The 21,679-nt window shown below is 41.6% G+C and overlaps 1 pseudogene; it reads right to left on the bottom strand.

Annotated features, from left to right (window-relative positions):
* Positions 1–19,263: 19,263 nt before the first annotated feature.
* Positions 19,264–19,904, bottom strand: LOC111152622 (annotated as a pseudogene).
* Positions 19,905–21,679: the final 1,775 nt, after the last annotated feature.

Here is a 21,679-nt window from a genome sequence, read left to right as displayed (position 1 = left end):
CCAGCCCAACAGAATGGAATCAAAGAGATTGACTCTAGAATTCCTGCTTCGCCCACAGCTCTCCACGTCATGGTGCTGCCTACCCGTGGCTCTGACAAGCACAATGGGATTTCATTTCTCCAGGAAAGCCTGCCCTCAGCAGGTAACCCCCCTGATCGGGATCTGGGCTCTCAGTCTACCCCTGTGCCTGGTTTCCAGAGCTTGTGAGCCTTGGTTGGACCAAAGAGTGAATGAGCCCTCACAGCTTAGCATATCCCTGTGCCTTGAGAAGATGGGAAATTCCCGGAAAAGGGATACCGATGAGCTGTCATTCCTCTATCTTGGATTCCAGCCAGAGGACACAGGAGTATTGTGGGGTCTGCTGCCCGGCCTTGAAATCCCAGTATGGTTATTCCCTGCCCACCCTGGGCGAGATGCTTTCCCACACTGTGCGCATTGTGACACCCTCCACAGCTACCTGATGAAAGAATGCTCATCCGTATTTTACAGACCAGGAAAAAGAGGCAAGAGAAGGAAAATGTTGTCCTTGACCCAAATCACCAAGAGGCTCATATCACACTGGAATCTTTGGACTCCACACCTGGTGCTGCTGCTTTCTTTATCCCTCCTCCCTGTGCTTGGCCATGTGGATGTGAATAGAGCCCAGGATCCTGAGTAGCCAAGGTGCTTTCCAGGAAAGGCACCTGATGATGTCCTGATCATCCTTCCAGGCCTTCAAAGGCAGCCTTTGGAGCCAGGCCAGCTGGCAAGAGGGTCCCTTAAAAACTCCATGCTTCTGTATCTTCATCTGAAAAATGCAGGTGGCCATAACCGCATCCAAGCACTGTGAGAATGGAGAGAAAGACCCCAGATAGCGCACACCCATGTCCCCAGAAATAGCATTTATGAAGGGCGTGGAAGGTCATATCTGTTCTCAGGGAGGCATTTTTCACAGCACAAGCTCTCTGGAATATTCTTTTTATACAAAGCTTCCTTCTTAAATCTTTTCTCTTTCTTAATGTGGCCCAAGCATCAGGTTTCCAGTGACTTCCTTTGCCTCATAATCAAATATGTCACCTCTCATATAACCTACTGTTTAAGATCTTCATGGGTTATCTTTTAAAATGAGCCAATGGGGGCACCTGGGTGGCTCAGTGGGTTAAAGCCTCTGCCTTTGGCTCGGGTCATGATCCCGGGTCCTGGGATTGAGCCCCACATCGGGCTCTCTGCTCATCAGGGAGCCTGCTTCCCCCCTCTCTCTGCCTACCCCTCTGCCTACTTGTGATCTCTGTCTGTCGAATATAAATAAATAAATAAATAAATAATCTTTAAAATGAGCCAATGGATGAATGGATAAACCAAATGAGGTCTATCCATAGACTGGAATGTTGCTCAGCATTATAAAGGAAAGAAATTCTAACACACGCTTCAACACAGATGAACCTTGAGGACATTAGGCTAAGTGCAATGAGCGAGTCACAGAAGGACATATCCTGTATGATAGTGCTTATAGGAGGTTCACAGTGTAGTCAACATCATAGAAACAGAAAGTAGAATGGTGGTTGCCAGGGGCTGGGGGAGGGAAGAAGGAGGGATTAGTAGTTTAATGGGGACAGAGTTTCAGTTTGGCATGATGAAAAGAGTTCATGTACTTAATGCTACTGAAGTGTACATTTTAAAAGTTTAATTGGTAAAAAACAAGGGGGTGGGAAGTTGGGTGAGCCTGGTGGTGGGTATTAAGGAGGGTACATATTGCATGGAGTACTGGGTGTGGTGCATAAACAGTGAATTCTGGTACACAGAAAATAAATTTAAAAAATTAAAAATAAAAAAAAAACCCAAAATAAAACAAAACAAAAAAGTTTAATTGGTAAATTTCATGTTATGTGTATTTATCAATCTTTTCTTTTTTTTAAGATTTCATTTATTTATTTGACAGAGAGAGAGAGAGAGAGAGCACAAGTAGGCAGAGATGCAGGCAGAGAGAGAGGAAGGAAAGCAGGCTCCCTGCTGAGCAGAGAGCCCAATGCGGGGCTCGATCCAAGGACCCTGGGATCAGGACCTGAGCCAAAGGCAGAGGATTTAACCCACTGAGCCTCTCAGGCGCCCCTATCAATCTTCTCTTTAACAGATCATGCTTTTGGTGTCAAGTCTAAGAACTCTATGACTAGCCCTAGACCCCAACGATTTTTCTCCTAGGATTTTTCTAAAACTTATAGTTTCGTGTTTTATATTTAAGTCTATGATACGTATCTTGAGTTAAGTTTTCTATAAGATGTGAGGTTTAGTTCAAGGTCTTTTCCCCCTTCCCCTCCCCCTCTTTCCTCCTCCTTCTTCCTCTTCTTCTTCTTCTCCTCCTCCATCCCCACCTCCGCCTCCCCCACTCTTTCATTCTCCTCCTCCTTGTCCTTCTCCTCCTTCTTCCTCTCCTCCTCTCTTTCCTCTCCTTCCCCTCGTCCTCCTCCATCTTCTCCTTCATCCTCTCTTCCTCCCTCTCCTTCCCCTTCCCCTCTTTCCCCTTCCCCTTTCCCATCCTCCTCCTCCTCTCCCTCCTCCTTTTTTCTCTTCCTCCTTCTCCTTCTCCTTCTCCTTCTCCTTCTCCTTTTCCTTCTCCTCCTCCTTCTTCTCCCCAAGGCTGTCCAATTGCTCTGGCACCATTTGCTGAAAAGTCTAAACTTCCTCCAATGAACTGTTTTGCATCTTGGCCAAAAACCAGTTGAGTATACTTGTGGATGTCTTTACCTCAGTTCTGGGCTCTCTATTCTTCCATTAACCTATGAATCTATACCTCTGCCATTACCACACTGCTTTAATTACTATAGCTCAATAGTAGACATTAACATCTGGAAGATCAAGACATCCCACTTCATTCTACTGTGTCAGGATTATTTTCTCATTACTTCTCCTTTTCCTATAATTTTAGAGTAAGTTGATCTATAGATACAAAAAAAAATCTTGCTCGGCTTACGGTAAGGATTGCATTAAGCTTATAGATCAATTTGGGGAGCCTTGACATGTTTACTATGTTGAGCATTTTAATCCATGAACAAGGTATGTCTCTCCGAATTTTTAGGTCTTATTTGATTCTTTTAATCAGAATTGGTAATTTTTATCATACAAATCCTCCACAGGTTTTTCTTAAGTGTATAGCTAAACATTTCTTTTCTTTTTCTTTTTTTTTTACTGACTGTAAAAATGATACGGCACTTTAATTTTGGTTTCTTTATGGTCATTTTTAATATATAAAAATGTGATTCATTTCTGCATTCTAATCTTGAATTCTACCACCTTGCTGAACTCACTAATTAGTTATAGGATGGGTGGGTTTAGGGTTTTTTTTTTCTTTTTTAAATAAATTCCTTGGAATTTTCTATGTAGACAATCATGTCATCTTCAAATAGAAAGAATTTTATTTCTTCCTTTACAGCTGTGTATCTTTTTGGATACTATGTTGAATATGAGTAGTAGAAATGGGCATCCTTACCTTTTTCCAGTCTTATGGGGCAAGCTTTCAGTCTTTCCACATCAGGTATTATTTTTTAATAGATGCTCTTAATTAACTTATAATAATTTCCTTCTTTTCCTATCATTTTTTTTTACAATATACTTTCTTTGGCCTCTCCCCATATATAAAATATATATACACAGCAGTGTCCTCTGCCCAGTAAATGCTAAACAAATGGTATCTATCATCCTGACTCTGATTGTGTAGGAAGCATCCCTCTAGAGACACAGGTCCTCAGGCTCCATAACTTACTTGCTGTGTGAATGTAGTCAATTATTCAACACAATATTATTATCATTTATAAGCTTACACTTTTACATATTATTATTTATTATCAGTTCAGTGTTATCTTTGAGCCTATACACTCTCATAGGGAAATGGGGTTGAGAATTGGTGCTTTGCATCCTCATGGGAATCAAATGAGATGCAAATGAGTTGTGCAGTGCAAAGTGATTGTCTGGACAAATACAAGATAGCAATGCTGTCGGGTAGCTTCACCTTGCTGCGTATGAGGTGGACAAACCTCTAGCTGTAAAGATACTGCCTTTTCCCATCATCAGGCCTCCTGTTCACCCTTGCACCTTTCCAACTTCATCCTGTGATCCTGGCAGTGGCACTCTTTCAGAACCCATCAGTGCTAGTAATCTACTAGTACTAGTAAACTCCTGCACCAAAACTAGTACTTTCCTCCAGGAAGTGAGAAAAGACCCTTGATCAATAGTTTCCAGCTGTCTGTTTCACTCTGGGTCCGTCATCCTACTGCTAATGGATGGGGTTGAGCCAGTCGACAGGTGGGCTCCAACTTCCGAGAACTTTGTCAAGAACAGGTTTTAGATTTTGTAAAACGCTCTTTTTCATGAGTCGACAGGATCCCATGACTTTTATTTTTCAGCTTTGATTGGTTTGGAAATACTGAGTCAGTCTGTCATACCTGGAATAAATCCTGCTTGGTCATGGTGTATCATTATTTTGATACATTGTTAGAATTGATTTGCTAATATCTTATTGTGAATCGTTCCTTCTAAGTTCATGAAAGATATGGGTCTCTTGTATCCTTTTTTTGTACTATCTTTGTCTAGTTTTAGTATAGATAGTACTGGTTTAGTTGAAAAGAGTTGGGAAGTATTCCTTTCTCTATCATTTTCTGATAAAGATTGTGCAAAATTGATGTTAATTCTCTGAATGTTTGGTAGAAATCATCTAGGCTTGGAAATTTCGTTTTCAGGAAGTTTTGAATGAAAAATTGAATTTCTTCATTAGTTACAGGGTTATTCAGATTGTCTTTTCATCTTTTTTTTTTTTTTTTGGTACTTTTGGTTTTAAAGGAAGTGGTCCATTTCTTTTATGTTGTCAAATTTATTAGGATAAAGTTGTTTATAGTATTCTCAGATAATCTAATTAATGGCTGCAGTCTATAGTCATATCTCTTATTTCATTCCCAAGATTTGCAATTTGTGTTTTACCTCTTTTTTATTTTGTAAAGACTTATCCATTTTGTTTTCCAAAAAAATCACTTTTTTATTTCACTGGTTTTCTTTCTTGTTTTCCTATTTTTTAAATTTCACTGATTTGTGCCATTTGTTATTTCCTTCCTTATTCAAAATAAACAAGTTCATTTTGTTACTTTTTCCCTAGCATCTTGAGATAGAGACTTAGGTTACAGATTTGAAACCTTGCCTCATTAATCATTTAATGCTATAAATCTCCCTCTCAGCTTTATCCGCCTCCCAGAAATGTTGATACATTGTCTTTTTGTTTTCAATCCATTATATGTATTTTTAAAATTTCCTTTAAGGCTTCGTCTTTGACCCATGAATTATTTAGAAGTGTACTATTTCGGGGAACATGGGTGGCTCAGTTGGGTAAGCCTCCAACTCTTGATTTCAGCTCAGGTCATGATCTCAGAGTCCTGGGATGAATGGAGCCCTGCTCTGACCAGCTCTGTGCTCAGCAGGGAGTCTGCTGGAGTTTCTTTCTCCCTCTGTGTCTTGCCAGTGCTCGTGCACTCTTTTTCTCTCTCTCTCTCTCTCAAATAAATAAATAAAGAACTTAAAAAAAAATAAGTGCATTTTTAAATTTCCACATTTGGAGATTTTCCTTTTGCCTCTCTGTTATTGATTCATTTGAGTCAGAGAACGTATTCTGTATGATTTCAATTCTTTTAAATTTGTTGAGGTTTGTATTATGGCCCAGGAAATGATCTATATCAATGTTTGTTTCATGGGTACTTGAAAATGCTTGGTACTTGGAATGCTCCTAGGAAAAATATCTGGGAAGGAAAGCTTGCTTCCAGGAGATCACCATATTCCGTTTTAAGCACTCATTTTCCCTCCAATTTGTTTTAATTTGGAAGGAATTATTTAGGTATATTTTTATCAAATTGTCAAAGAACAGAAAAATCTTTATTTTTACAAGTTATTCCACATAATGGGAAATAAGTAAAGCTGCTTCTGAGGCAAATACACTCTAGATAAAATAATAACCAGATAGTCTCCATAAGAAAAGAAAATTACAGGCCAATGTCACTTAGGAATAGAATTGTAAAAATCCTACAGGAAATATTAGCAATTTTAAACCAGTAGTGTATTAATAGGGTATTATTTTAATACACTGTGAGTGAGTGACAAATTATTATCACTCCCACATCAAGCTTTTATACCAGGAGTGCAAAGATGGTCCTGCCATTAAAAAAAATGTAGGTATAATTCATCTTATTAATATGCTAAAAGAGAAAAATCACAAGGACTCTCAAAAGATACAGAAAGATTATTCAATAAAACATAAAACTCATTCATAAGAAAACTTAATAGCACCTAAACATAGAAAAAATGTCTTAAAACTAACAACAGGTAGTTATCAAAAACTTAATGCAGATAGCACATCTAATAGTAAAAGAACATATTTAATAATGAAAATAATGCCTATTATCACCACCACTATTTAGGATTATACTGGAGTTACTAAATAATGCATTCATCTGAGAATAAGAACTAGAAAGATAGACAAAATTAGAGACGACCTGATCATCTACATAAAAAAATGAAAAGAAAATACGTAGATAAAATAATAGAGTTAGTGAGACAGTGAAGAAAGATATACAGACACAAAGTTAGAAAAATCAGTAGTACTGCTTTATAGGTACAATAAGGAACTAGAAGTGGGATATTTAAAAATTTCACAATTGTAAAAATAGGCATCCAGAAATAAACCTGACAAAAATGTGCAAACTTACTGAGATCATTACAAAACACTGAAAGACATAAAAGAGACAAACAAAGAATTACATATTCTCTGTTCATATGTAGGACTCAATACCATAGAGATCTTGCCCACATCCCTCCAAGTAAACGGGTACAGTGGGCGTGATTCCAATTAAAATTTTTCAGCTCAAAAAAAAAAAAATTTTTCAGCTCATCAAATAAATAAATAAAATCTTTAAAAAAAATCTTTAGAAAGGGGCACCAGGGTGGCTCAGTGGGTTAAGCCTCTGTCTTCGGCTCAGGTCATGATCTCAGGGTCCTGGTATCAAGCTCCACATCGGGCTCTGCTCAACAGGGAGCCTGCTTCCCCCTCTCTCTCTGCCTGCCTCTCTGTCTACTTGTGATCTCTGTCTGTCAAAGGAATAAATAAAAATCTTAAGAAAAATTCTTCGGCTCTTCGATTCATCTCGGAAAATGGTTTCTAAAATTCCTATGAAACGATCAAGGAATTTGAATAGCTAAATCAACTCTGAACACTGTCATCAAAGAAAACCCCACCCTACAGACATTAAGCCATTTTACAAAGACAGAGTAATTAAAATAGTGTAGCACTTGTGCCCAGACGGACAGGCAGCACAATGGAATACAATGGCACACTCAGAGACAGGTGTGGACATTTATCAGAACACAGTGTTCATGTTAGAGGCAGCATCGTGGTGTCCAGGGAGGGGGTGGGGTGGGCCGCGGGAATAGCCGCTCAGATACAAAATCAAACTCCAGGTGAATGCTGTGAAGGAAAGGATAGAGGGGCATTAGCTGGAGGGAGCCATGGGAACAAGGCAGTTTTGCTTTGTCGTTGTTTCTTTTTCTTTTTTTCTTTTTTCTTTTTAATGGAGAGAGACCTGAGTGCAAAAAAAAAAAAAAAAAAAAAAGGCTGATGGGAAGGACCCAAGTTGAGAGTCAGAGTGTGAGCTTACTACAGGGAAAGGGTGGTCTCTTGGGATCAGTTTCTGGAGCCCTTGAGCTGTAAGTTGCGTTATCTGGCCCAGGAAGGGGAGGGAGTTTCTGTCTTTCTATTTGCCACGGTTCGGTCTAAATTTCCCTGGCGCACTAAGCTTATCTACATTTTAGGACACTGGAGGTGATAAGCCCAGACTCCATGGGAGCCTTCCTGTCTGTGATGGTCAAACTCAGAGAACTTATTTGTTGCTGCCCCACAAGGACAAGGACCAGGGAGGGGATCCTCAGACCCAAACAAAGGGAGGAAGGCTGTACACAGGAATCACTACGCACTCCATCAAATGTCTACGCAGCTAAGAGTATGTCAGTGTGTGCCACGCAACTCTGCTCACACGTAGTAAAACACAAATGCCTTCAGTAAGGCATAAAGACGCATTTGGTAAGGTTTGATTTAACATGGGTGGGACCTGTAAAAATATGATTCTGCTGAAGGGGTAAGTTCTTAAACCAACCCTGCTTATCTCCTTACTGGTCATTCATCTCAAGCTCTAAAACCAACCAACCAAATGAATCAGTGTAAAAAGGAACGAGAAGATACCCGGCTGCACACCTAAAGGGAGAACCAAGCATGTGGAGTGGGCCGCATGCTTGGGCTGAGCCAAGCAGGTTGAGGACAGTTGGGGGGATCTGAGAGAAGGGGAGGGGACAATATGGGACCCAATGAAGCCAAGGAGAGTCAAACCAGGGAATGACTGATAGCAAATCCCAAAGGCAATCTGACCCACATCAGGAATCGTATCTGAGGGGTGGGGAGAGAGTATGGAGGCGGATGACAGGATGGGAAATGGCAGGAAGCAAGGAGGAAGTTCTGGTCTTGGATGCACACAAAGGACATGAGCCTGGAGCTCCCTTCCATCCATCTGACCAGCCAGGCAGGACTGGGTGGGCCAAGGAGAGAGGCACCAAAGTGAACTGAAAATTAGACACATGAATCATTCTGCAGACAAAAATCTGGGGCTTCTGGAGCAAAATAAAAAGGAGCTGGTGGCTGTCCAGGGTCCAGGAACAACAGCTATCAATCCAAGCGTCTGTTAGAACTCAGTGTTCATTTGGCAACATAGGGGGTGGCCCCATAGAGGCGGGCGTGGGGGTGGGGTTCGAGCGCTGCTGGTGTCCTCAGATGATGCTCCCAGACCCAGAGTACTGGTCCCATGGAGGATGTAATTGCCATCCGCAACATTGAGTGTCTTCTGCCCTATTCACGCATTTTGGCCATCCTATTTGGGCTCTCCTGACACTGAAAAGTTCCAGAACAGTCTCATGTTACAAAAGATGCCTGGTGTCTGGAGCTGGAGGGCTTCCAACCTACAGCAGAGGGGTTGGTGCCCTGGACTGAGCTCCATTGTCCTTGATAAGAAACCCAGCCACCTGTGAATTATTTTTTTATCATTATCCTCATCATTTTCATGATTGGCAGATGTGAAAAGCTTCCTCCAGGCAAGTGGCTTTGTACCTGTGAGGAGCACGGCCCAGTGTGTGTGTGTGTGTGTGTGTGTGTGTGTGTGTGTGTGTGTGTGTGGAGGTCCCACCAGCCCCCTTGTGTGGTGTTGGGTATCTATGGGAGCATCCCTGCCCACAGCTTGCCTGCGACAAGCTGGGCCCCACAGCCTGGGGTCTAATAACATGGTCTGAGCCCTCTTTGCTTTGAGGCATCTGGGCCTCTCCAGCAACCTCCCCCCGGGGCACAGGAGATGTAAGCATTTTGGGACCATTCAGCCGGAAATCTGGGAGCAGTGACTCCATCTGACACGGCTCCAGGTGCCCCGGTCACTGTGGACGGAGATTAGACACCAATCTCCTTCCCTAGGACACACAATCCGGCAGGCTTGTTTTCAGCCAGACAATCGACCACTGTCCCCGCCTGGGGGGTGGGGAGGGTGCTCGGCGGCCTGCCCAGGCCGATGCCAGACACGGAGCAGAAGCCCTTCCAGGCATTCTGTCTCCTGGGCCCAATTAGGGAAGGCAGCGTGGGCTCGCAGGGACATCCTTGCGTGACTGGCCCTCTACCACCCCAAGCCAGAGGCGGCCAGGTTAATACCCACTTCCCCTTAGTCACAGGGACGAGTTAAACAGTCTCAGGTGTCCTCGGCTGTCCCCTCCTGCCTGTTTGTTTTTCTGTTTATCCCCACAAATAGGTCCCAGCATTTCCTGTGATACTGGGAAAGGCAGGGCGAGTGTCCCACGGCCAAGCAGAAAACAAAACACAGGAAAGGAAATGAAATCTCGTCTTTGAAGCCAACAGCCCATGTCTGGCTAGCCAGCAGCAGACACGAGGCCGCTCCCTGGTCAGTCCGCTTTGAGCCGAAAGGAGAGGTGTCCCTACAGCTGGGACAGCAGTGTGGCCTTGTCATGGCATCGTGGTGAGGGTCGGTGGCCGTCTGGTCTGGGGTTGGCTACAATAGACCAAATGCATCTCAGCAGGCTGGGAGGTGCTCTGAGCCCCACTGGTCTCTGGAAACATGGCAGAGCGCAGGAGGGGTTAGTGCTATGGAATTTCGTCCCATTCCTGACATGACCAGGCTGTGCTCTGACTGGGCCTGCAGACGCCATGTTGCCAAGTATGGCTCCTGCATGGACACGGGGGCCCAAGCTGTGAATCCTGGGGACAGTCTGTGGGGGGTTGGGGGGATCCTCTGAGGAGAGGCTCTGCATCCAAGATATCCCAACACACGCTGAAGCAGGACAGCCCTGAGCCTCTGGAGGCCTGGAACACTCTCTTCCCTACCACATAAAAGACCTATTAATTTCTTATGCAGCTCCCATCCTTGGGCCTAATGGAGCTCTTCGGGGACATATTTCCCAAGCCTTTCCATAAGCAGAGCTTCAGAACACATGCAGCATCCTTCCCCTGGCTAATGACATGCAGGCAAGGACCTGTGAGCTCGAAGCTTCTGGTGGCCCCCATGGCGGAGCCAGGGACCTGTTTGTCCACCCTGGGTGGCCAGGGGCCAAAGGCACCTGGAGCCTGAGGCCCAAGAGGTCTCCCTCTGCCATGCCGGGTGTTTCTTAAGGACATCACTTCAAGCTCAAACTATTTGTAGGCGGTGGATACTTTATGAAGAACGACATTATACTTATTTATAGGGACAGTAAACCAACCTGGAAAGTATAGTAGTCCCGAGTTTCCACCCTCAGGCTCTGGATAAACTTGGGAGATCAGGCCGGAAGTCATTATTTCCTGTCAAGGATTTAAACTCCTGTCCAGCCAACCAGGAACACTGCGACTAAACACACAGGGACCCGTTAAACATGGAACTATGGGCGAAAGTGAGTTTATCCCTCCCCAGGCCATGTATCAGATGTTCACTCCCCGGCCTGTAGGGGACCAGTAAACAACCACCGGGGCGTGGCCTGCCCTTTAATTGGAGTGGTTCTTGAAGCAGATGTCCACTGTGAGGAGGACGTGGATGACAGCTCTGAGGCCTCTGGCCATGGAGGCCGAAGAAATGGAGAAGGCCCAGTAGGCCAGAGCAGGAAAGTATCACTCAAGGGTCAACTTGTTGGACCTTCAATCTACCCCAGAGCAGCACCTCCCCTAGTTTACAACCTTTTGGCATAATATGAAGAAATGTAAAATGTTATTAAGTGTGTTGTATTCAAGCCAGATTCCAACAATGCTTAGAAAGTCTCTTCCGGAAAAAAAAGCTTTACTCAGTCTTTTTCTCTGAACTTCGATTTTTAGAGCCTGACGTCGGGGCACAAAGCTCCTTTCTTCCTCCTCTCGTTTCTGGCTGTCCCTGCCAGGCCTGACACAGAAACACACGTCACACTTGCTCACTTTGGGGAACACATCCCGAGACCTGTTTTAAAATTACAGGCTGTGAGGCTGTCCTAAAAAGCAGGGCTTTTGCAGGTTAGCCTGAAATTTGATAGTGTTTCGTCTTTGCCATGGGAGCTGGAGGAGGGCAGAAATAATAAATAAGAGCGGCAATCAATGCAACAGAAAACAGAACCGCGATGGATAAAATCAATGAACGTAAATATCGTTCTTTGAAAAAGTCAACAAAATTGCTTAACCTTTAACCAGATTGAGCAAGAAAAAAAATGATAGAAGAAGCAAAATACCAATGTCAGGAAGGAAAGGGGCTTTTAAAAAGACATCAGCAGGGGAACAAAAATAAAAGGATACCATAATTTAAAAAAGGATACCATGAGGAAATCTATGTACAACTCTATGAAATGGACTGATTTCTTAAGAGCCATAAGGTACCAAGAATAAAAAAGAAATACAATATATAAATACATTGAATTCATAGCTTAAAAACCTTCCAAAAAAGGCAAACTCTAGGCCCAGATGGTTTCACTGGTGAATTTGGCTAAATTTAGCTAAACATTTAAAGGAGAAATAACAGCAATTCTCCACAAATGCTTCCAGAAAATAAGAACTAAAAAAATGGGCTCCCTTCATAACCCATTTCAGGAGGAGGCCAATGTTACTCTCATAATAAAGCCAGGTAAAACAAGTTTAAGAAAAAAAACATAAACCAATATTCCCATGAATGTAGATCCAAAAACTGTCAGTAAAATATTAGCCAATTGAACATATGCTATTAAAAAGAATCATACATCACGGTCAAGCAGAGTTTACCCAGAGATGAAGATGGGTCAACACTTGAGAAGTAATCAGTATAATTCACACATGAACAGCCCATATCAGTCAGTACTCTTAAAAGCAACAAAGAACACACACACACACACACACACACACACACACACACACACAAGCACACACTACACACACTAATAACAAAGAGAAAATGTTCATGACAATTATTGTCCTCCTTTCTGGAACTGGTCACATGGCCATAGCTGGTAATCATAACCACTTTCTTCCATATTTCTTTTGCCTTCAGCCAGTCATGACTGCCACTGGCCGTGTATTTTTTAACCTGGTGGGGTGACCAAAACCTTAATTTGTGAAGGGTCTGGGCCATCATTAGCCCTGCTTGGATTAGGTTCTTGTAATTTTCCATCAGACTTAATCACAGGGCAGAGTGGCAGTAAGAGACACTGTAGGGAATCTCCTGTACTCCAGACACTCTTCCTAAACTTCCTTATAGAGTAGCAACACGATTTCCTCTTGGTAGTCAGGATCGATCATCTCAATCAGCAGAGTAACTTCCATCTTTACCTACTGATTCAGAGACATGAGGAGACCAACTGGCTGGGTGGCAGTCTTAATGTCCAGTTCAATGGAAATCATTGTTGTGTCTCCTGGGGAAAACATTTCTTCTTCTGGAACTAAGACCTCTAGGCCAGCAGAGTATAAAGCTGGAACAGGACTCAGAACTTTCACGAGTAGATCACTAGGGATAGTAGTGAATGGTGTCACTTCCGTTTCTAGTGCTTAATTCCTGGACCCATGAATCCTGGCAATGGAGGAAAGAGTAACCCATATGGGACATTGAGTCAGGGCATACACAGCTTTTTGAAGAACCCTGGTCCAGCCCTGCAAGGTGGTGCCACCTCACTGGCACTGAAACTGAGTCTTCAAAAGGCCATTCTACCATTTTATAAAGCTAGCGAACTCAGTATGCGGGGAACATAGTAAGATCGGTGAATTTCATGAACATGGGCCCACTGTGGCCTTTCATTTGCTGTGAAGTGAGTTCTCTAATCAGAAGCAATGCCATCAGTGCTCTGTTTAGTACCAGAAATAAGGTCTTTAATAATAAAAAGAATATTATATTTATATGACATGACTTTAGAAAAACTTGACACACTAAGAATAGAAGTGAATTTCTTCAATTTGATAATGAGCATATACAAAACAACTACAGTTAACATAATTCTAAATAGTAAAAGACTGAATGCTTTCCTTTTAATACTGAGAACTAGGCACAGATGTCTACTTTTACGACTCCTACTCAATAGTATACTGTAATGCTAACAAATGTAGTAAGGCAGGGAAAAGAGTTAAAAGACATTCAGCTTTGAAAGAAAAAATAAAACTATTCCCATTTAGAGATAACATTATTATCTATGTTGAAACTCTCAAACCACCTATTTTAAAAATGAGCTCCTAGAACGAATAATTGAGTTTATCAAGGTCATAGCATGTAAAAGCAATGTAAGAAATCACTTGCCTTTCCATACAATAATAGTAGACAATTGGAAAATGATTTTTTAAAGATTTTATTTATTCAAGAGAAAAAGAGGGTGCACAGAGGAGGGGCAGAGGGAGAGGGAAAAGCAGACGACCCATTGAGCAGGGAGCCCGATGTAGGGCTCCATCCCAGGCCCTGAGATCATGATCTGAGCTGAAGGCAGATGCTTAACAACTGAGGTGCCCAGGTACTTATGGAAACTAAGGCTTTTTTGCTTTTTTTTTTAATAGTAATATTTACAATAGCTTCCAAAAATGAAATAGATATAAATGTGACAAAATATCTGCAAGATCTATACCCTAAAAAGTACAAAATGCAATGAAAAAGATTTCAAAAAAGACCTAAATTAACAGAGTGGCATACTCACAGGTTGAAAGAATTACTTAAAATGTCAATCTCCCTAAATTGATTTATAGATTTAACCTCAGCAAGAGTCTTTGTACATATACCCAGGTTGATGTTGAAGTGTATATGCGAAGGTTAATGAACTAGAATAGCCAAAATAATTTTGAAAAAGAAGAACAAATTTCAAGGACTCATATTACCTGATTTTTAAACCATACAACGAAACTCCAGTGATCGATACAGTATAGGATTAGCAAAAGAATAAACACACACATCAGTGGAATGGAATAGAAAATCCAGCAATAGGTTTCATGAATACGGCCAACTGAATTTTAACAAACATGCAAAAGCAGTTCAGTGGAGAAGGGACAGATTTTTTCCATAAAAGATTCTGGATCTATTTAGCATCATGTGAAAAAAAAAAGAAAGAAAAGAAGAAAAAAGAACCTTAATCTTCACCTTACACCATATTACAAAATTAATTCAAATAAGTTATAGGCCTAAAAATAAACATAAAATATAAAACTATAAAACTTTTAGGAGAAAAGTCTTCATGACCTTAGGTTAGTCAAAGAATTCTTAGATATAACACTAAAAAGAAACTTTTCTTTCCATAAAAGAAAAAACTTGATAAATGAAATCTAATCAAAATTTTAAACTTTTGCTCTGCAAAGGCTACCATTAAAAGAATAAAAAGACAAACCACAGACTGGGAGAAAGTATTTGCAAGTCACATATCAAAGGACTTGTATCCAGAATACATAAAGTATTCTCAGCAAAGAGAAAATAATAACAAAATGAGCAGAACATTTGAACACATAATTTATAAAGAAGATACATGGATAGAAAATGAACCATGAATAACTGCTCAATATCCTTAACTATTAGGAAAATGCCAATTAAAACCACAATGACATATCACTGCACCCTTATTAGAATGGCAAAAAGTGAACAAATTAAAAAATGTGAATAATACCAAGGGTTGGTAAGGTTGAAAAGCACCTGGACCTCTCATACATACATTGTTGGTGGGAATGCAGAATGGCACAGCCACTCTGGAAAATAGTTCAGCAGTTTGTTATAAGAAGCTATTGGTGTACGTGACAATTTGGATTAATTTCAAGGGCATTACGGTAGTGAAAGGAGTCATTTTCAAAAAGTACTCACAGGGGGCAGCTGGATGGCTCAGTCAGTTAAGCATGCAACCCTTGGTGTTGGTTCAGGCCATGATTTCGTGGGTCGTAGGATGGAGAGCCCTGTGTCAGGCTCTGCGTTCTGCAAGGAGTCTGCTTAAAGATGCTCTTCCTCTGCCCCTCCCCCTGCTCCAATAAATAAATAAATCTTTTGAAAAAAGAGTATCCACCATGTGATTCCATTTATATGACATTCTGGCAAATGCAAAACTAATTGATGGGAACAGGTAACTGGTTGCCACGTGTTAAGGGCAAATGGAAGTCCAGTCATTCTGGACTCAGAAGCGGACAATGACTACAGATGGGCAACACAAGGGATTTCTTTGGAGTGTTGAAATTGTTCTGTGTCCTATGTATGATGGTGGTTATAGGAATCTATGCATATGTAAAAATTCCCAGAACAGTTCACAAAGAACAGTTAATTTTATCATGTATGAATTAAAGCATTAAAAATTTGTTTCAAGTTGTATATATCTGTTATAACATATATATTTAATACAGACATACACATACACACATAGGAGTCTCCAATCTCTAAAAGTCATTATGTAATATGAAACTTTTACCAATGGGCTAGAAATCTTTTAAATGAGGAGAAAAGAAAAAAAATCATTTTAGAATGCTTAATTATACATAATTTATTGATGAATAGAGACTGTAGGTTTTACACAATGTTTTGTGGGCATTGGATTCTTAAAATTACAGTTGTCACATTTCTTGGGTATAATTAGATGGGGAATAGCATTTTACATTGTTTAAAAAGAGGGAGTGGGGGAGAAATGTCAAAGATTTTCTGTCTGGCTTAAATGATAGGTCAAACTGCACAGAAATCTCTCTGGTTTTGGAAACTGGCATTTGGGCCTAGATTGTCCAATTATCTGAGCCATCAGCTTCAAGTCTGAGCTGTCCACAATGATGCTTTCTAGGCCCAAGGCCAAGGCTGCTAGGCCAGAAGAGCCTTCACTGACGTCAGGAAGCCAAAACTTGAGAGAAGGGGGAGGGAGGGACCCTCCAGTAATCTGCATCTGCCTTGGAGGAGATATTTGACTGGTAGTGTTCAGGATAAGAAATTTTACCTTTTCCAATTAGCTCACTAGGATACGGCGTGTGGGAGCCTACTCAAGAATCCCAGGGCATACTTTAGAAGGAGCCCAAGATTATGGAGCTGCAAGACTTCTGTCTTATCCTCTTTCTAACAGTATATCTGCTCCCCAACAAAGCCCACAGTGAAATCCTTCCCAAACTAGGGATCCCTGAAGTAAAAGGCCTCTATCCCTTCTAGCTCCTCAGAGGTAAATCCAGTTGTATCTGGGGATGGTGTTCAACCTGAGACTCTAGTTTTTCAGGAAGGCTCCCATATTCTTTATGAGTGGATATGAATCTTATTTTTATAAAGCCGTCACCAACTAGTTGGAGATGACTTGCCAATGGTTTGTTTCGTCACTATTTGCTGGGTGATTTATAAATTAAACACTGTGCCAACTTCTTTTAGCAGCCCACATGGATTGATATGAAGGGCTCTAGAAATCACCTAGTCTCTGAAATATTTTCTTCATTGGCCTCCAAAGGTGCCCCAAATGCCTATAATATTTACCCTTTGGACCAAGTTATTAACATGCAAATGTAAACTGGCATGGAGTAATCCCTTAGGTCATCATCACGTAAGCGATTGGCTATTCCATCAAGAAAGAGAGCCCTGGGGAGATAGGACTGAGAAGTTTTGACATCAGAGAAGAAGGCATTTACAATATAGGACTTTAGGGTGGTTCTAGTGAGGAGGTTACATCAATGTAGTGGGGGCCTGAGAGAAGGGGCAAGTAAGGGCACAAAGGAGCAGGTGAAGACACACGCCACATCTCACCATGTTCATCATTCCTTTCACCAAGATGACCCTCTTCTCCTGGAGCATCTGTCAGGTGCCTGAATGTGTACCTTTCCTTGAGTTTCTTGCACTGAGTTAAGAAAACTGGTATGATTCCTATATCCTGGCAGCTAGCACATTACCCAGACCACACTGCCAGATCAGAATATTAGAAACAGACATCAATTAATAAAGTGAGGGTTTCCATTTTTATATTAATGAAAAACAAATGGTCAGTGTATTTGGCGGAGGAATGTGGGAGGAAGGAATTGTGGTAGGAAATCAACACCCCCTATCTAAATATTGGGGGAATTTCTTAGTGGGAATATACAGCAGAAATGTTTTAAGAACTGGGAAGCGGAGTATCTTAGTGAGCTGGCAGAGAGGGGGCATTCCAGCACAAACATGGCTTTGGAGGAAGGAATGGGACAGGAATGGAATGTTAAAAGATCAAGGGCTTGAGTATTTAAGTGCCAACTGGCTATGAGAGAGTCGTGGGGTGGGGAGGTGAAGGGGTAAAGGACAGAACTTGAAAATGATGCAGCCAAGTGTGGGACAGACTTTTGTCTTGGCCCCTTGATGTCCACCAGATTTGGGGTGCCCATGTCAGATCTCCAGCTCCTTAAAGGTGATGGCCTCTTGGAAGGACCCCCTGGCAGACACAGCTCATCTTGGGCCTGGGTTTCCAGTCATTCTGGACTGAGAAGTGAACAAGCTTAGCAACAGAGATTGGGGAAACTCTGCTGCTTCATGCTCAAGAATATTCAAAACTCATTTATGCCTGGTCAGCCCATCAACAACATTGCTCCCACCTGTCCCCTCAACCCTGTGGGAACTTGACCTGGCCTCTCTTCCTCCCTTGGGCACATGACTTACTTTTTTTTCTTCCCAGCTTATCTTTGGGGAAGCACTTTTTAAAAAGCATTTCGTTATAAAAATTTTCAAATATACTGCAAAGCAGAAAGATGAGACAAATGTATCTACACATAGCAATCATCAGCTTCAACAAAGTATTATTAAGTCATGGATAAGCTTCTTAAATCTACATGCTGACACCCCCTTCACTCCCCCCTTACTGGATGACTTCAAAGCAAATCCCAGACATCCTACCATTTTGTCAGCAAATAATGAAATATGAATACCCAAAAAGTTAAAGACTCATTTTGATAAAAATAATAAGCACAATATTATTACCACATATAATTTTTCAACAGAAAGTCATAATGTCATATAATATGTGGGATTTCTCCTGAGTGTGAGCACTGGAGCTGGGGAGATCAGAACTTTGGGTCAAGGTTCAGGCTCTGAGTCCCAGGTTGGGGCCATCCTAGAAATCTGACAACCTTGCCAGAATGCACTGTTCTAACCTTCAAGCCCCTGGATTTGGTCCATTCTCCTTGCCTTTCAGCTCTGTTTTAAGTCTAGAATAGAAAAACTAACTGTGCTTAGTGAATGACCCTGGTCTCTTACTTACTAGCTACCTGGTCTTGGGCCCAGATTTATTGACAGTTTCATTATCAGAGAAATGGGATAATAGCACATCATAGGACAGTGGTGATCATTGAGGACAATGAGTTTTTGGGGTGCCTGGGTGGCTCAGGCAGGTAAGTGTCTGACTCTTGATTTCAGCTCAGGTCATGATCTCAGGGTCATGGGATTGAACCCCCCACATGGAGCTCTGCTCTGATGGAACCTAAGATTATCTTTTTCCATCTCCCTTGCCCCTTGCCCCAACCCCTGACTTCTACGGTCTCTCTCTCTTTTTTTTAAAGGATCTTCATTTGGTCATTCTTCCAGGGTAGGTCTGCAAGTGACAAATTCCATTTTTTCTTTATCTTAGACTGGATTTATTGTCTTTTCATTCCTGAATGATATTTTTGCTGAATCTAGAATTCTAAGTTGACAGTTCTTTTCTTTCAACGCTTAAAAAATGTGCCACTTTCTTCTGGACTTGGTCCATCCCTCCTTTCTTCCTTTCTTTTTTTTCCTTTTCAGGAAGCATTTTATTGTTGTTCCAGGTTTAGGAATTTTCACTGACAGAAAATCAACACTTTCAGAAAACCTCCTGCATGGCCCTGCTCAGCTTCTGAATCTTGGTTTTCTCAGAAACATCAGCATATTTCTCTCCAATATGGACAATCATTCCACCCATGACTAACAGATAAGTCTTAACTTCCAACTTAAATAGTTGGCCTTTCCTTAGGAAGCTCTTCAGGACTGTTTTTAAGTCAGTAAAAGTGGTTTCATCTAAAGGAGATGCAGTGGTCACTGTGCACATTACTTCTCCTTGGTGGACACTTATCATGGTCGAAAAGGCAGATGTGACTCCAGGGGTATTGTCCAAGCGACCATTCTCAGCAAGCAAATTGATCAGGTTGGATGTGAGAGGAGAGAACCTCTCTCTTGAGCTCAAGTCATTTAACTTTTCACTTTCGTGGAATGCTTTACATAGGGACTCATCATGGAAGCAGCCATTTCGGGTTCCTTCAAGATTTGTGCTACTCTCAAGAATTCTTTTCCTACCTGTGACAGTTTATTCTGTTTAGATGTAGCAGAATAAAGAGCAGTAGCATAGCGACCTTTGATACCATATATCTGAACATGCCGCCTCACAAGCTTGGAAAATGGTCTGACCACAGATGTACTAAAACATTGAACAGACTGAGACAGCCCATACACTGCTCGGGCGGCCATCTTCTCTGGGTCTGGATTTGGTAATTTCTGATAAGAAAGGCACTGTCATTCAAATTTTCTTCCCCTATAGGTAATATACCATTTCTCTCTATGTGCTTTTCCCACATTCTTAGTTTTCAGAAGTTTGATTATGATATGTCTGGGCATGGATTTTTTTTTTTTTTTTATTTACCCCATTTGGGGTTCACTAAGCTTCTTGAATCTAGGTTTATGCCCCTTTCCGGATTTGGGGAAATTTCAGGCATTATTTCTTTGAATATTTTCCAGCTCCATTCCTTTCCTCTTGGGACTCTGCTAACGTGAATGTTAGTTCTTGAGGCTCTGTTCATTTGTTGTTGTTTTTTTTACCCCAGTCTATTTTCTGTCTTTTTTTCAAAAGTGGGTGATTTCTATTTATCTGTCTTCAAGTTCACAGATTCTTTCCTCCATTACCTCTTTTTTTCTCTCAACTGCACACAGAATTTTAAAACTTTATTTATATTTTTCAGTTCTGCAGTTTCCACCTCGTTCTTTTTATATGTTCTCTTTCTTTCTTGAGAGGCTCCATTTTAAAAATTATTTAAAGAGAGCTCCCAGTTACTTAGTAGAGCGTTTTTGTGATGGCTGCTTTAAAATCCTTGTTAGAAAATTGCAACATTTGAATCATCTCGGTGTTAGCATCTGTTGATTGTTTTTTTCTCAAGTTGGGATTTTTCCTGGTTCTTGGTATAACAAATGATTTTAAATATCATAGCCTGGGCATTTGGGAATTATGAGACTCTGGATTCTATTAAAAATCCTCCATTTTAGCAGGCAATCATCTGTTTAGACTTAGCACACAGGTCCAATCTGCTTCATTTGTGTTACCTTGAAGCTAATTTGAAAACCTAGGTGATATTCCCTGCTGTAGCACTCAACACTTTTGTCATGTTAATCATGAAGTTGTATATGTGGGTCACTTGGAGTCATTTCATATACAGGTTTAAAAAGTTCCTTCCTCCACTCCCTCCACTCTGAAATCCTCTTGATGACTCTCTGGTTGGGAAAGGAGGAATATGATCTGCCATTTCTGAGTGTAGATGGAAGGCCGCCTCCCTGCTTGGTCTCTTGAACACCACCCTGGCTCAGGAATCAAAAGGCTTCCTGCTACCACTGGGCAGGGAGTGGAAGCCAAGGATCACCTCTCAGCCTGCACTGGCACCTGGGGCTGGGGGACATTGGAATTGGGTGGGCATTAATAAAAAGGGCGAGGCAGCACTTCTCCTTCCTTGTTCTTTGGCTAGAGAGACCAGGCTTTTCTTTTCTTTTTTTTTTTTTTTAATATTTTATTTATTTATTTGACAGACAGAGATCACAAGTAGGCAGAGAGGCAGGCAGAGAGAGAAGGGGGGGATGCAGGCTCCCTGCTGAGCAGAGAGCCTGATGTGGGGCTCGATCCCAGGACTCTGAGATCATGACCTGAGCCGAAGGCAGAGGCTTAACCCACTGAGCCACCCAGGCGCCCCCCAGAGACCAAGATTTTCTTGGGACTTCAAAAAATCTATACCTATTGATGTTTCTCAGCTAAAAACTTCTCCAGAACCCAATCCAGAACATACAGGAGACAAAAAGGAAATCCAGGAATATACTATCTTATCATTCCTCAAGGCCCAAGATCCCTAGCCAGTCTGCTCTGTTTTTTTCACTATTCAGAGACTTCCTGTGTTTGTTTGTTGTATTACAACCAGGGTGTTTAGTTGTCTGTATGAGAGGAATAGGAGAAATGAGGCTACTCTGTCTTGTCTGACTCATCACCT

The sequence above is a fragment of the Enhydra lutris genome, unplaced genomic scaffold (assembly GCF_002288905.1).
Source record: "Enhydra lutris kenyoni isolate GAN:26980312 unplaced genomic scaffold, ASM228890v2 scaffoldscaffold29, whole genome shotgun sequence".
Lineage (NCBI taxonomy): Eukaryota > Metazoa > Chordata > Mammalia > Carnivora > Mustelidae > Enhydra > Enhydra lutris.
The sequence above is the reverse complement of the archived record's forward strand: the minus strand, read 5'-3'. Positions and strand labels throughout refer to the sequence as shown.